The 21,880-nt window shown below is 44.5% G+C and overlaps 1 long non-coding RNA gene across 1 annotated transcript in view; it reads left to right on the top strand.

The window, feature by feature from the left end:
* LOC113241109 (uncharacterized) overlaps positions 1-21,880 on the top strand; it is a 52,623-nt gene that overhangs the window by 13,444 nt on the left and 17,299 nt on the right. The window contains exon 4 of the long non-coding RNA XR_007190776.2: positions 11,113-11,256. This is a non-coding gene — a long non-coding RNA (uncharacterized LOC113241109). The remainder of the gene's footprint in view (positions 1-11,112; positions 11,257-21,880) is intronic.

Here is a 21,880-nt window from a genome sequence, read left to right as displayed (position 1 = left end):
AGAAGCCAGGTAGTTACTCCATTTCAGAAGGTATTCATTTCACGTTGGGCTGTGGCTCCTCAGTAAGCCAACTGGAGACGCATTTAGACAACTTGGGGAAGCAAGAACATCTTCATGGATGTGTTTGCTTGTGTTGGTGGTCTGCTGTAACTCTCGAGGGTCTCTAAAGAGGAATATAAATGAAAACACCTGGATTTACTATGCCCCAAACAATCCTAAGGTTTCAAGGCCTGGAACAAACACCAAGAGCCAATGCCAAAGTCATTAACGAACATATTATGTGGCTAATTTTTAAAGAAACATACAGGAAACTGTACATTCAAATAAGTGCTGTCTTCTTCAACAGGGTATAATGCAAAAAGACAAATAAGTGGAGTATCAACACCATTTCATTGGTTTGGTGCCCTGAAGAGCTGGCTCTAGCTCAGTAGGAAAGGGTGCTTTCATCTACTATCAAGATCTGCCATGGGCATGATTGGGGACAGTGGGAACTCACACACTTATCTGTATCTATCTTCCTGGTTTAATGATAAGATCCCTGGATTTGGGGTTTGAAGATCTGAACTTGAATCTTGCTTCTGCCATTTACCAACTGTGAGATCTTTGAAAACGCGTTCTGTAAGCCCTGATTTTTTAAATTTAATGACCATTAGACTTAAAAAATATTTCCACTCTCTATTTCGTAGATATGTATGTGATAGCCCCTTTATAATTTGTAAAGCAGTAGTCTTAAATTATTCAAAGAAATCACTTTGGTAGGCTGTGGTCATATTCACAATAATTTGGTCATCGTACGTAATACTTTGGAAGTGCGTTAGCAAATAGTTTGAGCAACTTGGAAAAAGCACTTTTATATGTACGTTGTTTTTATAATCCAGTCAGATCGCTAACAAATTGATCATGACCTTTGGATCTAAATGACATTGGTTCTTCCCTGAAATCAAATTCACTATCAATGGATGAAGATTTATTACCCCTGGATTATTAAATAGGGTATGCCGCAGGCTTTTGAAGATTATTCCCAAAGAGGAACTCCTAAAAATATTTGTGCAATGGCAGCCTCATTAGTGTAAGGGTATGGTCTTCTAAAAGTATTACACTGAAGGCCAAAATTCACTTGAGTGTATAACCTCCTGTTAGCTTGTTTAATAAACCAGTCATTTTGCATTACACTCTCATGCCATGTACAGCGTATCACCATGTATTGAATCAGAATGATGCTCATAGGCTGATCCTGCAGTAATCTCTAGGAAGACACAGTGATGTGAACAAGGAGCTCAAATGAATTCTCAGCCTCTGATAGAGATGGAATTAGAGCTCTGCAATTCTTATTGATAATGTTAATCTCCAAGCAACCAAATGTTGGCAACTCCAGAATTATGAAATATGGATTTAATACAGCTGTGAAAATACTGTTGTGTTCATAGACAACTTCTGTGATTATAGAGAAGCAAGAAATATTGAAAGGAAAGCAACCAAATAGTCCTTGGGAGGAGTGTCTTTCAGCATTGCTGTCTGGGCTTTTGAAGGGGATGTTGGTACAATTCTAATCTGAAACTATTGTGGAAGGTGAAACTGGGTCATGGGGAGCCCCTGCCCTGGCCCTGAGCTTTTGAAGGTCATACTCGGGCCTTCCTGTCTCCATAAGGGGAAGAGTCCCAGAGACAAAAGGACGTACCACCTTAAGTTCACTGTGGTAGAAGGAAATCTAAGATGGTACCCAAATTCCTATCCCCTATCTTCCTCTCTCCTTGAATGCAGCAAGACCTATTAATATGACAGATGTCATTCATGTGATTAGGCTACATTATTTTTTTTTATTTTTTATTTGATTAGGCTACATTATATGGCAAGAGTGAAGGGATTTAGGAGATGTAATTATAGCTTCTAATCAGTTGACTATAAGTCAATCAAAAGACTTCCTGGGTGGGCCTGACCTAATCAGGTGAAATCCCTTAAAAAGGGGACTAGCCCTTCCTAAAAAGAGAAATTTTCCTTCTGGCCTCGAATAAGCAAGTTGCCACAAGTTCTACAGCCCCAAGGAACTGAATTCTGCCAACAACCAGTGAGCTTGGAAGAGGACCCTGAGCCTCAGATGAGACCCCAACCCTGATTGACAAGTTGACTGCAGCCTGGTGAGATCCTGAGCAGAAGACTAAGTTAAGCCATGCGTAGACTCTTGCCCCTTGGAAACTACCAAATAATAAATATCTGTTGTTGTAAGCCACTACATTTATGGTGATTTGAGATAACAGCATAGAACCCTGGTTCACCCGTGTTCAGCTTCTAGTTGGTGGTACACAAAGCATGGTCTGTTTACTACTGGTCCATGGTGAGCAATACAGAAAGTAAGAGTAAATGTTCCATACTTTCGATGGCAATCTGATACTTCTCAAACATTTTAGTTGTATTTTATAAAAGTATTGGTCCATAGTAGAGTGGACATTTTTAAAAAACAACCAAAGGTAGCTCTTCACCAGAGAAGCACAGTTTCTCGTTCATGATCTGGGTATCTAGAACCCCAAATTCCCTGCACAAGTGATGGCAAGCCAGCTTCCAGTGCCTGCCCAGTCCTCTTTCTCTCATCTGCCTATCCAAGGGCATGTAGTGCTGTTGCTGAGCTAATCCTAGGCCTGAGGGTCGCCAAGGGGCAGCTCTTTATAGTTGAGGAAGGCATGGGTCAGAGTGTCCACATGTGAATGTGAGCTCTCGAACATGCTGGTAAGGAGGTGGGAAGAGATGGAGGGAGGGAATAGCCAGGGGTCAGGGGCTGTGGATAGCTCTCTACACCCTCTCTCAGAGTTCTCTGACGAAACATAGGGAATCCACATTTTCTAAATTCAAATAGGGCTTTCATGTCATTGTGAAGGTCTGTTGGTCAAGGTAGGAGGAGAGAACATATTTTACTCAATATCGTGTTATCTTGATTTGTATTTTTAAACATTCTAGACACAGGCTTTGTGAACTGCCATTTGTACTCTTCACTGGCCTTGCAGAGGCTGAGTGAGTCTGGAGTGTGGTCAGTACTCATGGGTCACTTCCAGGTTCTTCTCCCAGTGCCTGCAAACCTAGAACCCTAGTTTGCTAAAATGCCAGGGTGGTTCTAGGGGAGAATCCTTCTCTGAATTAAGAGTCTGGGGTTTGGGTGTGCATGTGCAACCACTACCAGTTTTCTAGATGTTCTTCTAGAGGTAAGTACCATGGAATAAGCGATATACATGAGAAGGAGGAAGACAATGACATAGACCCATGGGGCATGCTTCCAAAGCAGTGTGGAAGGCTGGGTCCCAGCTGATGTACTACTTTAGAGCAAAAGGGTGTTTCCTTAAAATAACTGAAGGAATGCTGAGAAGAACTATATATGTGTTCAGCTTTATTCCCACAGTGGACATTTATGACGTCTCAGTTCCTGCTGATAGCTTGACTGACAGACAATCAAGGGACGCGTAGGACTTCCATCTATAAATGGTCCTGAGCACACCCGAGAGGGAGCATGCTTTAGGGCAAGCATTGGAGACCAGATGGAAATGAAAAGTTGAAACGGAGCAAAGGAAAACTCAGGGAGGCTAGGGAACAGATGTTCCCAACCAAAATGTCCAAGCTTGGAGTCATCTTCTGATCACTGGGAGATAGTGAGAAGCTGTGGATCTGAGATGACTGGGGTGTGACAAGTGTTTGTGGGCAGATAAGGGGAAGTCTTTCACCTCTCCCTCCATTGAAGCTTTGGGTTAGTCCCAAGGACTGTGGATGCTGTTGAGGCTCAGGGAGTGCTGAGGTGGAGAAAATGAGACTCACTTTCTCCATGATCTTCTTTGAGCCTCAGAGGGGAGCTCAGACTATTTTGGAAAAAGCTGCAGGCATTCTCCCAAATGGCCTTTTTTTGGTCCCTTTGGCTCCAGCCCATGAACACATTCTGTATTTTTCTATTCATGTACGTGTCCGAGTCCAGCCTGCAAAAGTGTTGCTGAAAGCCACTGGGGAGTGCCTCCTTCATCCCTGATGGACTTGCCGCCACTCACTTTCATCTCTGCTTGACAAATGGGTTTTCTGTATTTTTGTTTTGTTTTTTGTTTTTTTCTGAATTTGATCTACTGACCATAGTGTTCTCCAAATAGCTGCAAAACCATCTCACTTAACTAGTCTAACTTTGGATTCGACTTACATCCAAAGAGAAACTAGTGAGTAGAGTTTACTACCTCAAATCCATGTACCTCCACTGGCTTCCCAAGAGTTCAGTATTTGCCAGTTGTGAATGGCGGTGATGGGCGTGGTGAGAAGCAAGCGGCCCTCCAGAAACACTTCGTCTGTTTACTCTGGTGTTCAACTCTTTCTGCCTGAAACTTAGTGTAGTATGTGCTTGTATCTCTCCCGGGAGAGGGGATCCTTGGGGCAAGAGAACATACTGTTCTCATTTTCATATTTTCTCCTCTTGCCCACTCCCATGCCTCCTCCCCTGCCCTTGGCTCTCCACCAATACAACTGCCAGTTAGACACTGAATGAATAGGAGCCTTCACACATGAGTTATTTAGCCAACTGGTAGCAGAAGTATCTCGAAATGTGCATAGCACCTACCCAATTTGATATGTTTTTAGTATCACATCTTATGTTATCTCTACAATATCCCTGTGAGTAATGAGAGTTCCATTGAACATGTTTAGAAAATTGAAGTCTGGAAGTGTTGGGACTTTACCAAGGTCACACCGCAAATTATCGGCAGAGTTCATGGTAAGTTCTGTTTCTTTGCTCTCTTTGCCACAACACCATGAAGCTTTGGTTCATCTAGTTGACCTCCAGTAAAATTATAAACGTTCTCATTTTTGCAAGTGGGGAGGAGACTGGAACCTAGGCATCTGAGTTTTGACCTGGCTATAAATCGTGCCAGTAGGGTTGTAACTGAGGTCTCATAGACTGGAAAGTCTCAATAAAACCATCATTCTATATATAACCCAAAAGGACACCTTGGTAGTTCTGAACTACAGCAGTTAAACCACAATACCAACTTTGTTTTCTGACTGCAATCTCTTACTTAGGTCATTTTGTTGGGAGTGAGGGTGGGAGGCTCCAGGCATAGTGATTTCCAGAAAGAAAACTCTTAGGTGCTTATGAATGAAGACTCACAGAGCCAGAGGATGCTGCCAGGTACTTGTTTCCATTTCCATCAGGGTGCTGCCACCCCCTATTGGAGTCCACACTGGAGGCTAAATTGGATTTCCCTTCTCTCTGTGGCCCTATCCCCTCACAGTCCCCTCTGCCTTTGGACCCACCCTTCCCAGGGCTCTCTGTCCTCAGCCACATATATTCAGCCTGAAGGGACAGCATCAGATACTTTGGGTTCTTCCCAAAGGAACCAAATTCCCGCAGATCAAATCATGTTTATCTTGCAAATATTAACTTCTTTTCTGCACAGGCTCCGTGAGTTATTACATGAATAGAATTTCTATCTCTGCTTCTTCTTACAGAGGATATTTTCCCAGCAGAGGATGGGAGTGGGGGTAGAGGTAAGAGGAGGGTGAGGAGGGAAGAAAATCCCACCCTGTCACAGAACGTTTAAAGTGATCGCGTACCCCACTCTCCCCCACTCAATCCTTCAACACGTGTTTACTGAGGACTTGCCTGGTGGCAGCGACTATGACGTGGGATATAAATATCTATAGGATAGAGTCCTTGACCTAAGGGAGTTTATGGTTTAGAAAAAGAAGCAGGTTTATTTTAAAGTGAGGTGGAATTACAATGATAGAGAAATGTCCAGAACAGTACAAATGAGGAGCACTTGCAGTCCCTAGTGACTCAAAAACCTGGAGAAAGGGATGCTCGGGCTGCCCCATTTCACAGGTGGGGACCCTGAAGCCCCACAGAGACGCTGGTGCGCAATCGCAGGCTGCCATGTTGGTGAGGGCAGGCGCTCCAGCCCGACTGCCGCGTGAAGGAGACTCTGGCTCCACCACAGGGAGAGCCTCAGGGTCATCACGGTGGACCTGATAACAGCTCAGCGGGGGGGAGACTGAGGAGAACTTCCAGAAACAGGAAGATAATTTCCAAGAGGTATCCAGGAGGAACTGAGGTGATCACAAAATGAGGTGTGAGGTGTGAGGGTTTCGGAGTTCCAGAGAGTTTCCTTAAGGTGGGGTGAGGTGGGGCGGGGTAGGGAGGGTGAGAAAGACTGCGGTTTTGTCGCCATTTTCTGAAACATCTTCCTTTGCTTTTACCTGGGTTCACCGGCAGGCTAGCAGCACCTGATAATCCTTAATGAGCCCAGCCTCTGCACCTGTCACTTCAACCGCTTGACGCCCCCGAGAGGGAGGCATTCTCTCTCTCCTCTCTACTTTTTTAAAATTATTTTTTCTTTATTATTTTTTATTTTGAGAGAGAGAGAGAAAGAGCGCGTGCATGTGCGGTGGTGGGGGAGGGGCAGAGGGAGAGAGAATCCTCAGCGGGCTCCATGCCCAGCACGGAGCTGGACGCGGGGCGCCATCCCGCGACGCTGAGACCATGACCTGAGCTGACATCAAGAGTGGGATGCTTACCCGACCCAGCCACCCAGGCGCCACCCCCCTCTCTTTTTTAAACGGAGGAGAAAACTGTGGCTTCAGAGGTTTAGCCCCTCCCCTTCCGGATCGTGCCTGGAGTGTGAACGCTGTACTCTGGTTTTAGGGGCTGGGTCCTTAGCTGCTTCACGAACGCCGAGACCAGAAGCAGCCTCGATGTTAGGGTGAGTCTATGGATATCTGGGATTCGACCAGTGCGAAGGGGGCTTCGAAGTGTTCTAGCTGCTCTTCATTGACCACCTGTTAGGAGCTTTATCTTACTTTTTTTCAAGATTTATTTGAGAGTGGGGGGGGGGAAGGGCAGCGGGAGAGAGAATCGCAGGGAGACTCCCCACTGAGCACAGAGCCCCACGCGGGGCTCAATCTCACCACCCTGCTTTCAGGACCTGAACCGAAATCATGTGTGGGGCGCTTAACCAACTGAGCGTCCCAGGCGCCCCAGGAGCTTTGTTTTGTTAATCCTTACAACCTCTCTGTGAGGACAGCAGAGTTACTGCCCCATTACAGGTGAGGACATTGAGGTACAGAGATGTTAAGCAACTTCTTCTGGGTCACACAGCTAGTAACATGTGGGTCAGAATTTGAATTCAGTTATGTCCGATTGCAACGTCCACGTGCTTGCAGTGGTAGTATGTAAAGTATAAAAAGAAGCCAATGTCACAAATGGTGTTTTGCTACTCTAAATCTGTGGTTTTTCACGGGGGCAAGTTTACCCTCGAGGGGACGTGTGGTAATGACTGGAAGCATTTTTGATGGTCACAGCTGAGAGGGGAGTGCTACTGGCATCTCATGGGTCAAGGCCAGGGATTCTGCTCAACATCCAGTAATGCAACTAAGAATTACCAAAATGTCAGTAATGCCAAGGTTAAGAAGCCCTGGTCTAAATTTAAATAAATTCGAATGCATTTGGAAGAAATAGCATGTTTTTTATTCCACTATGAATTCCAAGGTCAAAGGATCCTGATTCCAGTTTCCTTCCAACTTTGCTCCTTGCAGAACCTTTTGGTCCATGGAACTACGGTCCCCATGGGGATGGATGCCATAGTGCCACTGTGGGCCCACCCTGGCCCTGAGACCTGGCCAGGTCCAGAAGCTTACCTCACCAGTCTCCAGAGGGAAGGCATGAGCCCTGGCCCAGGACAAGGGCAAGGGCAGGGCTCCTTGGAGATGGAGCATCCATTTCTTATTTGCTGGTTGTTGGGTATTCTTCAGGATACAGTTAAGCCTTCTCAAATGTAAAGAATTTTTTGAATATAAAAATATATCAGGGCTGCAGCATATCGTTCTGCAGGTCATACCCTGGGGATGAGTCAGGGCTGAAATCCGTGGCATGTCTGGCTCTAATTTACACACGGGCACCAGATAAGCTAGCAAAGACTCAACCCTCCACAGGCCCCAGGTGTGAGCAGCTGACTTTTAGATTCTTTCGACTGAGAAAATATATCATGATAATGACCCCTTAACAACTCTGAACTCAGTAACACCTTAAAATGAACTTAACATTTTATTAATCATGGTGACATCCACACGTTTGAAAAATTGTAGCGCCAGCCTCAGCCAGGGGTGACTTATTCAGTCTGCAGACAGCGCTGGCCCATATGGCTTTGTGCACTGTGTTGTGACTCCCAAGTTCTCCCAAGACTCTGGGGCTGTGGGACCAGCAATGCTGCCTGAGACCTCTGTGCACAAAAGTTATTCTATTCCCTAGTTGAAGAATTTATTTTAGGGGCAGAGGGCCAGTTGGCAAAATAGGAACATTTTACACATTATTGTTGCACAATAAAAAATTCAAACGTTAAGCATTTTCAGTTTTCACAGTTGTTGGAAAGAAATTAAACCCTTGGACAAGAACCAAAGAAATAATGGGATCTATAACCCCTGTCCCAAACTCTTCTTCTCCAGCAAGGACCACAGTCTTGCTGGTCCTGCATTTGAAGATCTTCACTTGTCTACTAGACGAGCACCATCCAGTAAAAATATAACGCTAGCCACTTCTGCAATGTAAGACTTTGTAGCAGCCACATTAAGAAAGTAAGAAGAAAGAGGTGAAATTAATTTTAATAGTGGATTTTATTTAATATGTCAAAAATATTATCATTTCAATATGTAATCAATATTTTAAAAATTATTAATACATACTGGAAATAATATATATGCTGACGTGTATACCGTAACAGTAATATTATGACATGATACAACAGTTGAGTGTAGTCCTACTGAAACAACTAAGTTATGTTTAGCAGAAAGATGTTTTACACTAGTTCCATTTTAAAATTTAAAATTTAAAGTTAATTGAAATGATATAAAATGTAAAACTCAGTGCTTCAGTCACACTGGCCCCATCTCAAGGGTTCAGCAGCCACGTGTGGAAAGGCAACTACATTGGACAGCACAGCTCTAGACCTTCCCTGTCATTTAACCCCCCATCATCATATGTCAGTGGTTCGGAGAGAAGTCCTAGAACTTTCTCTGTGTGACATCAGAGCAGATCCGTGGTGGTGGTTGGGAAGCTTTTGATTTATGTTTCACGTAAAAACTTCCTGTGGTGTTATGGGCATTTCAGGCCGATGTTCCTCTGTGGAGATGAAGCATTGTCTGCTATTTTGGGCCCCGTCCTGCTTGCCATCCACAGTTGGAGGTTGTTCCCAAGCGGGCTGGTTGGCTGGTCTCCTTTGACTTTGTTACAAGGAGGGTGATTTTCAAAAGGATTCAGAAAGGCAAACCCCTGAGGAAAAATTTCACAGGTGGAATGTCAGGCTGAAGCCAATGGGGGATAAGGGTGAAGGCTGGAGGAGCTCCCTTCTCTGAGAACCCCACCCCTACAGTGGAAGGAAGCACTGTGATGTGGTTAAAGCTGGGAGGAAGAAAGAGCATCTTTAAAAAAAAAAATTCAGGCAGAAAAGTTGAAATGGCCACAAAGCAGCAAACCAAGGTCTACACAGTTACCGTGAGCCAGTATGTGGTCAGTACCTCTATTGACCTTTCCTTGCTATTCCAGAATATCTTAATAATTAGACACACCCAAAACATGTTTAGCATCACACCACCTGCTGCTTTCTCATGGCCAGTATTATTGTCATCAGATCTGATCCCAAAGTTTGCCATATTATTGGATATCCTGTGAAACAGAATCTAAAAATATACTCTTTTTTTTTCCCTCTAAATCTGTCCTAACCTTTCAACTGGGGTAGCAACTACAACACTGTTGACTATTTTTTTACTCTCACGGATTAGGTAATAATATTAAATTCCCCCAGCACATGCTAGTCTATTTGCCCTTGGCTTGGTATTTGAAGAATATATTTATAAACTAAGGCCGTGATACATTTTCTCCCATGCAATTGTCCCATGCGGCTATGGGTTTATAGATTTGTGGTCTCTCAGTGTTTTCTGTCTTACACTGAACAGTCTCTCCCAACTGACGTTCCTCCGCTGATGTTATTTCCATCTCTGAGAATTTCTCAAGAGCTGTTTCTGTGGTGGGGAGGATCAAGGAATAAAGGAGTCCAAATTCAGAGCCTCCTTAAATGCGGGCCTTGCGTGCAGAACTTGATTTCTTCCTTGAATGGAGAAGGTCTGCACTCAAGGATGGAAAGATTTAGGGAGGAGTTGAAGCAGCAGGTTTGCCTGGGCTTGTACGTCACTCCTGTGTGGCTGCTATTATGAGGGTCTTCCGGCATGTTCTGAGAAAGCCGATTAAAGCAGAAGAGGCCCTTAGAAGGGATTCTACTGCCCCCAATATAGCTGTTAAACTTCTAACTTTCAGAAAGCAACCCAGTGCTTCGTGTGCCGTGATAGCAGATCAGAAGTACTGCCGACTGCTCTTCTGTGACATTCTTGAACACCCTTGTTATATTATACATTTATAAGTACATGACTATACTAGAAACAAAAAGGGCAGGAGTATTGACTGCAGGATCAGTTCATAGAGAAAAGCACATGTTTCTATTTTGTCGTGTTCCACAGAGCACCGAAGTCAAGCACACCCATTGTTTCCAGGGTCTGTGGCAATACCACGTTTTACCTGTGAAGGCTAGCTTGTGAACTTTATTTCTAATTGGCTTCAAATAAAAACCAGCTAATTAATTTTCAGAAACGTACATTGCCTCGGACTCTTAAAAAAGAAAGCACCTGATTTTCTTATTGCTTTCACTTTGCAACTGTTGTTTGCTATTCATTTTAGTCCTCCAGAAGGAGTTAAACTTCTTACAGACATTAACCCAAGTGGAAATAATTGACCAAAGGACTAAACTTGTTCTTTATGAGAAAATATGAGACTCTAAGGTATTAGAATCCCTTGGAATCATCACAGAATTTGCCCAGGAAGCAGGACATTGGCAGAAAGGGACTATAGGTGTCTTTTATCATGTTTATATGGACATGGATTCTGGGTTTTACAAATAGAGAAATATTGTACAAGTCCATGGGGATACTGAAGTGAAATGAAGAGAAAGAGAAAGATCCTTTTGTATTTTAAGACCAAGTAGTATAGCTAAGTCAGAGAAGTGAGAGCATAAAGGTAAAGGTTTTAAAACATTATTGTTTTCTGTCTTTGCTTCTCTTTAGGGGGCATCTCTCAGAGTGCAGTTTCACAATGTGGATGGAAGATAGATTCAAAAATTTTTAACCCAGAATAGCCAAAATGGTCTTGAAAAAGAACAAAGTTGGAGACGCATAATCCCTGATTTCAAAATTTACCACAAAACTACGGTAAGCAAGCTCGTGTAGTACTGGCATGGGGTAGGCATATGGGCCGATGGAATAGAACTGAGATTCCGGAAATAAACTCAGCCATCTATGGCTAGTTGATTTTCAAAGAGAGTGTCAAGATCATTCAATGGGGAAAGAATAGTTTTCTCAACAAAAGGGGCTGGGACAACTGCTTCTCTACACACAAACAAAAGAACCTGGAACCCTAATTCGCACCATACATGAAAATTCAAAGTGGATCAAAGATCTCAATGTAGGGGAGCCTGGGTGGCACAGCGGTTGGGCGTCTGCCTTCCGCTCAGGGCGTGATCCCGGCGTTATGGAATCGAGCCCCACATCAGGCTCCTCCGCTATGAGCCTGCTTCTTCCTCTCCCACTCCCCCTGCTTGTGTTCCCTCTCTCGCTGGCTGTCTCTATCTCTGTCAAATAAATAAATAAAATCTTTAAAAAAAAAATGATCTCAATGTAAGGGATGAAACTGTGAAACTCTTAGAAGAAGCGCCCCTTTGCTAACTGGGGAGAAGCTTCGAGGAAGTGGTAGCTAAAGTCCCATGTGGGGGCAAAGAGCCATCATAACCTGGGCTATAACACAAAACTCAAGGGCCAATGAGTCTGAGAAATGTAGGATTCATTTCTAAAACAATATTCTCTCTTCTACAGCACATACAATAGTTTATAATTCAAATGGGCTGATCGCCTCTTGGCTTGCATTAGTGAGATGCTGTTGTCTCCATAAGTGTAAATCTCAGCTCTGTTCGCTTTGGACAAGTTTTGAGGCCTCAGATTGCTGCTCCGTGGTCTTGCTATGAGCCTTGCTAGGAGCATATGAATGTGCAGACGACAAGAACAGATGTCAGAGCCCCCAGAAGATCAAAGTGCCCGCTCTGCCTTAGAAAATCTGCCGAGGCCATGTAGTCCTGTGAATGTGCAGGAAGGCTGTCATAAATATTCAATACAGATTTGTGCAATTAAATCAATTCTAAAGCAGACATCTTCTTCACATTTCTTTTTAATTTTTAGAAATTTAGTTGAGGCATAGTTGACATCCAATAAATGAGTTTCAGGCATACAGCATAGTGAGGCAACAATTAGATACATGACAAAATGCTCACCATGGTACGTGTATTACAATATTATCAACAAAAGCGGACACATTTTTAACCATTGCTATGGAAAGCTGCCATGCAGGCATCCAGGACTGAAAGTCTCGGGAACAATTGTTACCGCTGCTTTCCTCCCCTTGTGGACAGCCGTTTCCCTGATATCCTAATTAATCTGGTGTAAGGAAAATGTTCTTTTCTCTGGGCGAAAACTACCCTAAAGTTGTTTTTGTGGTTGTCTTCTCGAAACTGAAAAGAAGAACACATTGTTTCTAGCACTGTGGACAGTGATTCCAGACAAGGGAAACCAGAAGGGTTTTATGACTCAGGAAAAGAGAGCTCCCAGAGGGGCCCGGGCTGTTTTTCTTCCATCTTTCCCTTTTACATTCTCTGAATCTCTTCTTGATTATTTAAAAAAATGTTTCTCAACTTGCCCCTCCACATTTCTAGACTTTTCTTTCTGGTCCCAGCACCATCTCCTCCCGGTTATTTTTCTGCTTTCTCTTGCTTCTCCACATCAGTAGGCCCATATTTTTGCCTGGGCTTCTCGCTCACATATACTTAGGAGCTCATGAGCAGAAGGCCAATAGGATGATGTTTAAAAAGAGAAGCTCTCCACAGGCCTGCCTGCTTCAGATTGAACTGAATCCTTCCTAGGAGAGCATGCTTAACTGACACCGCGCTGTTTTGCACCATTTTGTTCAACGGGTGGATTCCATTATATTTTACATTGTGCACTTTTCTAAGAAGACAGTTCCCCAGTACAGCTGGATAAAGCCAATGTGGAATGGGGAAAAAATCAGAAGTAGACATTTTTAAGACCTATCCTAACATCATTAAGGAGATCTATGCCAAAACCTGCATCTGGTAGTAAAATCTTTCTTTTTCAAGCATTGTTTTCTCCCAAGAACCATCCAGAAGTTGCTACTGCGTGAAAGCTCTCTAACCATTTCTACTTTGTGGTTTTTAACAGGCATGTCTTTGTGCCTGGTAGAGGTTATCACCCAGCACTCAATAGACACGCAGTTCTGATGAGTTCATGACGTCTCGTCTAAGAAATTACCTGCCACCACGGATAATAATTGACAAGGGCAGCTCATTTTGCCATATGGTATCAGCTATCTCTGTCCCCAAATATGCAGCTCTTGTGGTGTGACAAATTGTTTGTAGGACAATACACGTTACAGCTCAGACAGCTAGACAAAACACCCCATTGGAGCTGAAACCGCAGTCTGGGCCCCTGAACCAGAAACATGCAAACTCACACCTGCTGGCCCACATTGCAGCTTGCTTTCCTCCTTTTTTTTTCCTTTCCAACAAAGAAAATTAAATGTCAAATGAATTTAATGTTGAGGAAAGCATGCAGGGTGAGGTTCCCACAGGCACTTAATTCAGTTAGTGATTCGTTAGGTGGCCTAACTATAGATAGCTTGAGTGGCGTGGCTGAGGCCAAGCTGTTTGTGATTTGGAGTTGAAACCCTGATGCTGTCGCTGTTGCCGGGCATTGGATGCAGCGTAAATGGCTGACCACACAGTGGATCTCGTCTCAACAATTATCTGTGGTTTGGTCCTGGTTATCGTTTAAAGATTGATATATTCTAGAAAAGCATCTTTGCCGCAATCGAATTCTCATGGACACTGCTGTTCGTCTCCAATATTTATGACACTTGAAGTCAGAGATGTTTCCGTGGGTGGAAGGTGGGATTATGTGGAGTAAGAGAGGGATGAGAGGATTCATTTTTGGAGATCCATTCTGACATGAAAAACTCTTCAGGTTATTAAATGTCAAAAACCTCTCTTTTCAAGAGAGAGTTTCTCCTGATGCTGTAACGAGGATGTTTGTGCTGCCTTTAGTAACATTTATGGTATTTGCGTCGGGTGGGTATCAATGTATATTATGTGCTTTGAAAGCATAGGCGCCTTCTATATTTTAATTTGTGAGCAGAAGTCTATAATTTTATAAGCTAGAAGCATATATTATACCTAGATATACATATATGTATGGCAAAGTTTACATTCAGTTTCGCTGGTATTGGTGGTGTTTTTCCTGGGAGCACTGTCTGTTCCCATGGAAATGATTTATTGCTGCTTGTGATGGGAGATTCTAACTGGTGGCACACTGAAACCTGTTTTCTGGAGCTTTGATAGACTTGCAGCAGGAAGCAGGTACCTTCATAGGAGTTCTGTTCTGTTGTCATCATTGAATCAAATACAGCTGTAGTCTTTCTAGTCCTTCCTGTCAGCCCACTTCCAGGTCCCCACTCTGCGCCATCCTCTCCTGTGGCCATTCAATACCTGCCATTCGAGTCTGTTCTTAGATCATTCTAGCCATTGGTCTTCAAACTCCATTTTGGATCCATCAGTAAATTCTGTCTCCTTTACCTCAAAACATTTTTTAATGGACTTCTTTCCAGCTCGACGCCGCACCCTCAGTTCATACTCGTGCCTCATCTAAATGCTGCAGCCACTCTTCGAGACTCTCTCTGCTCCCCCCTGCCCCCGGTCTAGGCTGACCCCCTCACCACAGCACTACTGGAATTATGACCAAAACATCAACACCGGGCAGATCTTGTGACTTTTCCTATTTGAAACTTTCAGTGGCTGTCCTTATCTCTCAGAATGCATCTTCAGTTCCTTACGATGGCAGCATCTTGTTCCCTGAGTGTTGCCGCGGTCTCCAGCCTTACCTCACAATCTCAGCTTTTCCTCTCTCCTGAGCACCACGTTTCCCAGCCAGGCTCCCTTCAGTTCTGGGAAGGAGTCAAGCTTTTTCTAGTCTCAGGAACCCACTGTTCTCTCTGCCCCAAAGTTTTCACAGGACCCCACCCTTGTCATATGGATGTCAGCACAGATGTTACCTCTTCAGAGAAGTTTTTTTCCCTAACACCATCTTGCAAGTAGGGACTCACTGTTACTCTCTGTCCATCCCCTATTCTTTCCTTCTTGGCTTTTGTTATGACCTATAATTATGTTCCTTGTTTTGCCTATCATTGGTTTTCCTCCAAAAGACCCTAAGTCCAAGGAGGGTAGGAACTATATAATTTTTCTTGAGCCGGATGATACAGTGTTTTGAAAATACTTTAATAGTTTCCATTTTTCACATATCCTCAGTGCTTAGCACTGGCACAAAGTTGGTGCTCAATAAACACTTGTGGAATGAATGAATGAACAGAAATATTTTTGAAAGTTAAGGAAAAATCCACCTATTTAAAATTTTTACTGTTGGTTCTAGTTCTGTTTTCTAAGGCAGCGCAAAATGAATCTACAGATCCTTGGACAGGATCACATTTCAAATCTTTGCTACCTTTCTTAGTCTTCTCTGATTTCTGTGCTGCATACCCCTCTCAACCTCCCTCGTATGGTGCGGCTGCCACTTCTCATCACGATGATCACTCTTTCGGAAGACCCTAGTTTGACAACAGCCCTCATAAAAAAAAAAAAAAAAAAAAGTTATGTTCTGACCCACAGAGTCCTTTTGGGCTCACCTTCCTTGGATGGAAGCACATCCAGCTTATGGATCTTTCATTTTCAGGGTCTGTTTTTTACCCCCCAACATATTACGAAATAGAACATTTCCCAAGATTTCTGGCATCTTTCCCATTCTCCATGATTTCTCAAACTTACCTTCAGTGGCTCTGAGGTTTTATTTTCTAATTCTTTTTACACTCTGGAATAGAATTTGTCTGGACTTCGAGACTTGAAATTGCTTATTAGATTTTTCTTTTTCCCTAATTTACTTTGTGTGGGAGACCGCATGGTCTCCTTTGCCCCACATTGAGAGTTCAGAGTCTGTTCTCGTTGTGCTGAGTATTTGGTGATTTGGATTTTTTTTTGTCACCTGTTAACATTACCTCATCACCTTGAACGTGTCACTTCCTTGTTTTTCTCATTTCCTTCTTTTATCTTCTCCTTTTGTTCTCACCTCCTCCTCTTTCTCTTTCCTTTCCTCCTTCCTGCCCTCCTTACTTCTTCTTCTCTCACCCCATTCTCTCTCTCTCTGAACTGAGCTTTTCATGGAACAAACACCTTTTCTCATGTTTCTCTGGTGAAATCTCTCCTGTTTCTTGCATTTCCCCTTAGCTGAGGATTTAGCCTTCCTGAAAAACCTTCATTTTTTATGTTGTTCTTGGGTATGTGTCTTTATTTTCTTCTGTGAACATATCCTTTAAAAAGCATGAGTTCATGAGAAACTTTCTGCGGGACCACGCTGGCTCAGGAATTTACTTATCCTTTTCCTTTTCCCTGGAATTGTTCATTATTACATCGCCTTAGAATTTATGTAATGTTCCCCTTCCTTGCTATTATGGACTCCCAAATGGGACATGGTCATGTTCTCCCAGGGTCCCTATAATTTCTGTACAGAAAACAGGTTGTTCTCATTGGTTAAAATCATATCCAGAATGGCAGTTTCTCCTTCAATCTGAGAGCTGGAATTGTTAGTGAGGAATGTAAAAAATTTTATAAGCAACCCTATTTTGGCAAAATGTGACTTCCAACGGACATAAAGATAGCTCAAGTCCCTGTTGGCATGATTGCTGGCTTGCAGTTGTATAGCTGGCTTTCAGAAAGCCTCATCCTTGCCTGGGCCATCCTCTGTAAACACCCTAGAAGGACTCTTGTTTATATTTTGGCTGTAATTCTGCCCTGCTTCTCCTCTTTTTTTTTTTTTTTTTAAGATTTTATTTGTTTATTCGACAGAGAAGAGACAGCCAGTGAGAGAGGGAACACAAGCAGGGGGAGTGGGAGAGGAAGAAGCAGGCTCATAGCGGAGGAGCCTGATGTGGGGCTCGATCCCAGAACGCCGGGATCACGCCCTGAGCCAAAGGCAGACGCTTAATCGCTGTGCCACCCAGGCGCCCCCCTGCTTCTCCTCTTATCCAGTGCTTTTCTACACAGGATCAGGCCGTCTTTTTTCATCCCTTGTTCCTATATATGGTTGCTTCTCCCTGTTTCTCTTGCACGGTCTACTTCCTGCCTCTGCTACATTTTGGGCAGGTGTCGCAGCTCACCTTTGTGAGGATGGCCATGCTTATGGGAACATTCCAAGTTCTCTTTCTTTGCATTTCATCCGTTGTGAATCAAAGTCAGAGGTATTTTAGCACGCAAGGGCTTTTCCTGAGGAGTTTCTATCTTTAGCTAGGAATTGGGGATGAGGTACCGATTGACCTGGTCCAGTGATTTCTCCCAGTCGCCCTGTTCTTCTCATCCTTGATCCCATCTCCTTGATGAGACTTTCCCTCTGAGTTCTTCGTATTCCATTCTTCTTCGTCCGTTTTTGCTAAGAATCTTGTGTATGGGAAGTTCCTCTGGGATTTTGCCTGTTCCTCTGATGGCAGCCAAAGTTGCTGGGGACCCCCCTCACCCCAGGAACAAAAACAGAACACAGCCTGGGCAAATGGGCAGGGAGAAGAAGATGTAAGGTCTTCATCAGACGGTGTGATTATGACCAAGAACCATACTAGAAGTATAGACAGAGAGCACAGTTTGGACAGGTGGCCCCATGCAGATCGCCGTGCAGCTCTTGGTGGCCCAAAAAGCAGCTTTCCCTTTGTTCCTGGAGTAGGGGAAGGGGCTGTGCTTGGGTGAAGGGGAGATTCGAGGAAGGAGGTGGGACTGGAGGAGGGATAGCTGGTTTTGGCAGGGGAGTGACCTGCACGGTTTGGCCTCCTCTGCCCTCCTTTCCAGCGCATAAAGCAAACTGTGCTTCTGGCTCCCTGGGGCTGGGAGGAAAGTCCTTCTCCATCCTGCTCTAACATGGCCTCCCCTCTTCCTGCTAGGATTGTGTCCCACCTATACACATACCACTTCCTGCCCTGCCTGCCCTGATGCCTTCCCCCCAGGAATGCATGGAAGCGAGCTGCTTAGTCTCCAAGTTGCCAGGCCTGTGGCCTGTACCCCCACTGCCTCCACCCACATGTCCATCACCCCCCCCCCCCCAGGCTGCTGTCTCTGCATCCATGCTTTTCCCACCTGGCCTCCTGCACAGTACCTGATGCCGGACACCTGGCACATGGCATAGACTTACGGACCGCATGTGGAGGCTTGTGAAATGGCCCATTTGTAGGCTGTGGGGGGTGTGCAGTTGACACGAGATACAGACTTGGGTTCTTTTTTTTTTTTTAATTGTTTTTCTTATTCATTTGAGAGAGGGAGAGAGAGAGAGCAAGCAAGAGAATGAAGGGGGGGCAGAGGGAGAGGGAGAAGCAGACTCCCCACTGAACATGGAGCCCGATGATGTGGGGCTCCATCCCAGGACCCTGGCATCATGACCCGAGCCAAAGGCAGACGCTTAACCAACTGAGCCACCCAGAAGCCCCCAGACTTGGGTTCTAAATGCAAATTTTGCCACTTTCCAACTAGGAGATCATTCTGAATCTCAGAGTCCCTATGTGTAAGAAATGGGTAAGAATCCTATGAAGCACACACCTGTTTACACACACATAGAGTATATGCTCACCCTATGTGTCAATGTTTCCTTCTATAAAATGGATAAAATAACATCAAATTTTTGCATTTATTTTGGGGGAAGGTAAATAAGTACATTAAATAGTACCTCTAATTAATAGCTCTTGTGGGGAGATGTGTAGGCTACTGGTTAGGGTGATTAACTTTGGAGTCAGATTGAGTTTGAGGGTTGCTTCTGCCACTAACTAGCTGTGAGATGCTGGGCAAGATATTGAACCTTTCTAAGGCTGGTTTTCCTCAGCTATAAAATGGGAACAATTCTAGAACTCAGGGAAACAATCTGAGGGTTTCAGAGGGGAGAGGGGTGGGGCATGGGGTAGCTGGATGATGGGTATTAAGGAGGGCACGAGTTGTGATGAGCACTGGGTGTTATATGCAAGTAATGAATCATTGAACACTACATCAAAGACTAGTGATGTACTATACAGTGGCTAACTGAACATAATACAAAAATAAAATAAAAAAAAACTCACCATCTAGGGCTGTTGTGATGACGTGAGACCATCCGTGCAAGACATGCAAGGCAGTGCTTGGTGCTTAACAAGGGCTCCAGAAGTTGTTACTATTCATATTGATCATTTTGTTCTCCCTGCTGCCCTCTCTAGCCCTCGGCCAGGAGAGACTCTGGTTGTCTGGTGGGTTGGGGAAGGAAGGAGGACCCCCAGAAGGTGCAAGAGAGATTCAAGCCCTTGGGAGAGAGGGAGAGTGGGCCATAGAAGCAGCTGGAAAGGACGCGCTCGGAGAGGATGTGGGTTTAGTCAGGATGAGCACCTGGCACTTGGTTGCTTTTATTCTTACGCCTTTTCCATCATTTTTATGGGCTGGTGTGTAGACGTTTGCTGAAAGGGCCACTCCACCTGGATCTCATTGAAACCGTGCAGCCTTTCTCTTTGCTGAACATTTTTCTATCCCAGTAACTATATAAATGTTCCATTTGTGATGTAATTGTTCTGTTTCAGATTTGCTTCCCTAAACTGAGAGTATCCAAAACATTTGAGACAATGGCTTGAATGTAACACTTTGTGTGATGAACTCTTTATTTCCTGTGGTTTACATTTCTTTTTTCTATTTAATTCTCTACACTCTGGCTCTTGGTGGTGGCTCCAAAGTTCAGAGGCTGCATTGTGAGGAGGATGGAAAGATGAGGCAAGTTACTTTTATTGTAAATTTTCCACTTCCTAGAGACTAGGGCTAAGCATCAGCTAAACAGAGGCAGCTTTCACTTGTTTGGAAATGCAGTGCAATCATGATCCTTATTCTCGTTGCTTAAAATGTCTGCAGAAAACAACAAGGTTCTGCCAAAATTATAAAGAAAATCTTGTGTGGCTTTAGCTGCCTATGGCAGTGACTTTATCTTGGAGCCAAGGACCCTCCCTCCCTCCCTCCTCTTGGTGCTGCGAAATAACCACACGTGGGGAGAAGAAGGAGGAATCAGGAATGGGCTAGACTTTAACACTGACATTTCTAAGGGTAGACAATGGACCCGAACTTATTCAATGAGCAGATGAGATAGAGCGATAATTGTTCAGTTGCCAAAAGTGAAAGGAGGAATGGTTCAAAGTCAAACAGGTGGGTTTAAGCCCCATTTCTCCTATTCACTTATTGAAATGAGATGTAAACCTTAATTATATTGACCATCAAGGGGGAAGACAACACCCAGACAGTAAGGCTGGCTGAGGCTTAGCAGAAGTGACATGTAAGTGCAAGTGACTCTTTCCGGGAGCCATTTGCAAGAATGTGACAAGATATATGAGGATTTTCTGCTTTTTGGCCAGAGAGGCCAGAGTGGTTTCTGGGTGTCCTTGAATGTGGGAGGCCAAGGAAACAGGAGGACCATAGAAGGTCAATATGGGATCTGTGTCCCTTGCCCTCATCCCTCTCTGGGGTATAAGTTTCCTTGTTTCTGACCCCTACCCCCAGCCTAGTGCATGGGATTTGGAGTGGAGCAGAGCCTTGGGCCCAGATGACAAAGCCTCACCTGAAGGTGGAGCAGAAATGACCATCCCCATCCCACCCAGAATGTGTGGCAGCCCAAGGCTCAGGGCAGACATCAGCATCCAAGTGCAGCTCTCAAGTGGCTTGTGGGCGGTGGGCATGTGACCATGAGGAAGGACGAGCAGAAGGGTGTTGCACACTTATTCATGAGCTAATCTGTGATATCTTCGAGGACACCCAGAAGCTGCTGGGGTAGGTTGTAGATAATGAAGACATTAGCTGGGGCAGTCAGGTAGCCCTTGAGGGCTTAGAGTCCTACTGATGGAGCGTTCACTTTAAGGGGACCTCACAAGTTGGTGAGGCCTGGGGACATTTGAGGTACCTGTACCTTATAGGGTTTCAGTTTTGATGAAAAGAGAAAAAGGCCATATGAAAGCACTTTGCAGATTTTGAAGTGCTGTAGAATTGGTGTTACGGACAAGACTTTCTGGAATCTGGTGCGCCTCCTGTTAGGATATCACTGAAGGCTCTGCCAAGGTCAGAGGTAGGTCAGATACAGTTGCAGGTAACCAGGATACAGAAATGCCTCCTGAGGCAACCCATGGGGTTTAATTGAGCACCTGCCATGTCCCAAGTATTGTTTAATCTGCTTAGGATTCAAAGATGATGGGGGCGCCTGGGTGGCTCCGTCGTTAAGCATCTGCCTTTGGCTCAGGGTGTGATCCCAGGGTTCTGGGATCGAGCCCCACATCGGGCTCCATGCTCTTCTGGGAGCCTGCTTCTTCCTCTCCCACTCCCCCTGCTTGTGTTCCCTCTCTCATTGGCTGTCCCTCTCTCTGTCAAATAAATAAATAAAATCTTTAAAAAAAAAAAAAGATGATGTTCTTCAGGAGCTCACAATCCAAACAGGTTCTCTCTTTTCAGGCTCTACATCCTAAGGCCTGCTCCAGAGTACCTAAAAGAACTCACCCAGCCTCCTTTGAGCCTCTATCTTTGTCAGGGTCCAGGCTGCAGTGAGATCCCCCAGATCTGAGTGCCCAAGGTGAGAGGAGTGTGTTTGCCCACTTCAGGTGCCGGCTGTAGCCTCCATCTCGATCAGCAGAAGGCAGGTGACCTCACAGCTG

This window comes from Ursus arctos, unplaced genomic scaffold (assembly GCF_023065955.2).
Source record: "Ursus arctos isolate Adak ecotype North America unplaced genomic scaffold, UrsArc2.0 scaffold_8, whole genome shotgun sequence".
Classification (NCBI taxonomy): domain Eukaryota; kingdom Metazoa; phylum Chordata; class Mammalia; order Carnivora; family Ursidae; genus Ursus; species Ursus arctos.
The sequence above is the reverse complement of the archived record's forward strand: the minus strand, read 5'-3'. Positions and strand labels throughout refer to the sequence as shown.